A 2,742-nucleotide genomic window follows, 5' to 3' on the forward strand; every position below is an offset into this window, starting at 1 on the left:
AAATCTGGAGGGAAAATTTTTGATAAGGTTTCTTGGAAAGTTTGCTCCCAGAATTCGGGTTCAATAATACAAATTGATTGGGTTGTTTCTTTTTCAATGTATTGAAAAGTTGGATTAATGTTAATAGGTTTTGATGGAGAAAGTGAATAAGATGTTGGTATTGTAAGGGCTTGTTGGTAATTTTTTGGTGGTGATGAAGAAACAGATTCTTCATCTAGCAGAGTGAATCGATTTGGTTGGGTAATAATGGTTTTCTGTTTATTGGGTTTTGAAGGTTTTGATTGTGGGGTAATAGGTTGTTGAGGTGGTAGTATCGATGCTTTTGATTTTGGATTATTTTGGAGTTTGATGAGAGTGCCCATCTTTTTCTCACTTTCTGTCAAAAAATTCCATCCTGAAAGTTATTATGAGAGAGACTATTAGAGTAAAAACCTTTTGACTTTTGCATTTCATTGAAAGCTTAATTTTGTGAATAAAGGGGTGTTGAAGTAGATGTTGAATAAAGTGATTATTAAATTTAACAATTTCTTCTTTTGGAATATCGAAGGGTTCAAAAAATGGTTTTACATATTTTTGTGAATAAAAGAGTGTTGAAGTTGATGTTGAATTTTCTACTATCTCCTTCCCGAGGGTTTTTGAAAATTTTGTGATTATGTGTGTAGTGTTATCTTCTATCCTATTCATTTGTTGACTAATAGTGTGGAGAATTTGATTAGAGTAACTATTTTGATGTTGAATATTTTTAATGTCTCTTAAAGTTGGTTGTTTTTTATCATCATCAATTTTATTAATTTTTTTTTTAAAGGGCGATGCTATTATTTCTGCTTGTTGATGTTCTATTTTAATTTCTTCTAAAGTTAGATGTACATATGTAATAGTTTTATTTGTTGATGTTTGCCAATTTTTTGTTGTATTAGTGGCTACAAAAATAGTTTTCTTTTCACTTAAATTTTGATAACATTTTCTATTTTCTAGCCAATTAAAGAACTAAATATTTTGTTGTAATTTTTTTTGTGTATTGTACCATTCAGATCTAAGGTATTTTTTTCTTCTGGTTTAAAGGTTGTAAAGAAAATTTGTCTTTTTTCTTTATTACAGTTTTGTAGGAATTCTTGTTTTAATAATTCTTTATTAATTTTAAAGGGTTTAGTTATTGTGTTAATTTGACTATAATTTCCTAATACTTCTGATTGTGTTGGTGAATTAGGTGGACTTGATGTGTTTTCATATGCTAGTTTTGGTATAAGAGGGAATAATTTACTCCTACTAATTTACTTGTTGAACTTGCTGATGAGGGCCTAGGTATAGTAATTTCTTCAATCCTAGGGTTGTGATGATTTTTATTAGTAATTATGGGTTAATTTTGTTTTAAGGGAGTTTCTCTAAATTTTTTATCTTATTGTACCATCTAGTTCTTATATTATTTGTTGTATTTTAGATTCATTTTGATCATGTAAAGGTTTTGGAGGACATAATTTTTCTAATTTCTAATTTGTTTGTTTAATAATTTCATCCCAAGCTAATCTTTTTCATGTAAAAGTTTTATGTTTTGTTCTATTAGCTTCCATAATAACTGTGTGTCCTGGTGGGGACATCCTAATGGTTCTTGGACTAATTGTGGTATTCATAACTTTGTAATAAGTCCTATATATTAATGCTATTGCTTGGGCTTTATCTTGATAAGTAAGATTAGAAGCTTTTAAGTTAATAGTTAATGCAAACAGTATTGTTGGATCATATAAACCTACTGTAAAGTTTGGATAGCAATCAAAATATACTGGACCACTTTCTAAATTAGAATTTAATATTGCTAATAAAGAGTTATTGAAGTTTAAATTTCTTACATCTCTTACCATACTAATATTAGAATGTTTTGTCTTAATCTAAATAATGGTTTTATTGCTACTTGTACTAATCCTTTGTGTAAAAATTTATAATTGTTTTACCTGTGTCTATGTATTGCTCCTTCAGAAAGAAGTTGAATTTCTTTAACCATTTCTTCGGTTATCATTATTGTGTCTTCAGTTGTTTTAATAGACTAATCTGACATAAATTCAAAAACTACCTATTTGATATATTGTGTCTTTCCTAAATTGTGGTATGTTCTAATTATGTAAGTGTTGATCGATTTTTGCCATATTAATCTCTTGAGTGTTAATAGATTTCATTAATTCTTGATTATTGTTTGTACTTTATTGTTGATTATTAATTCTAATAGAGTTACTGCTACTACTATCATCTCGCTTATTACTACTAATCTCCTTACTACAAGAATTTAGGCTTCTCCCAACAAAATCATTTGTCACTATAAATATAAAAATTGTGACCATTTCTTTAATGTGAGGAATTATATTGGTCACCAGGTTGGTCACATTAAGCTCGTACTTTTAAGTATATAATGAAAAAAGAGAAATTGGTCACCATAGCCTAATTATTTATTGTGACAATAATAATTTGTCACTTTAAACTAGTTTATTGTGATAAATTATTTGTAACAATAGAAAGCAATTTTTATCACTACAAGTAATATTTTGTCACAATTGATTTACATTTAAAGACCAAATGATAAGCTTTATGGTGAAAAAATTATATATTATGACAAAATTGATTTTTTCAAAATTGTGAATGGTGACTAAATTATTTGGTCATAATTTTAGTAGTAACAGAAATTTATTTGTCATTGACTTTATTGTGACAACATTTATTTCGTCACATGTTTGTTTATATGACAATATTATTTGT

Source organism: Pistacia vera, unplaced genomic scaffold (assembly GCF_008641045.1).
Source record: "Pistacia vera cultivar Batoury unplaced genomic scaffold, PisVer_v2 Contig849, whole genome shotgun sequence".
Classification (NCBI taxonomy): domain Eukaryota; kingdom Viridiplantae; phylum Streptophyta; class Magnoliopsida; order Sapindales; family Anacardiaceae; genus Pistacia; species Pistacia vera.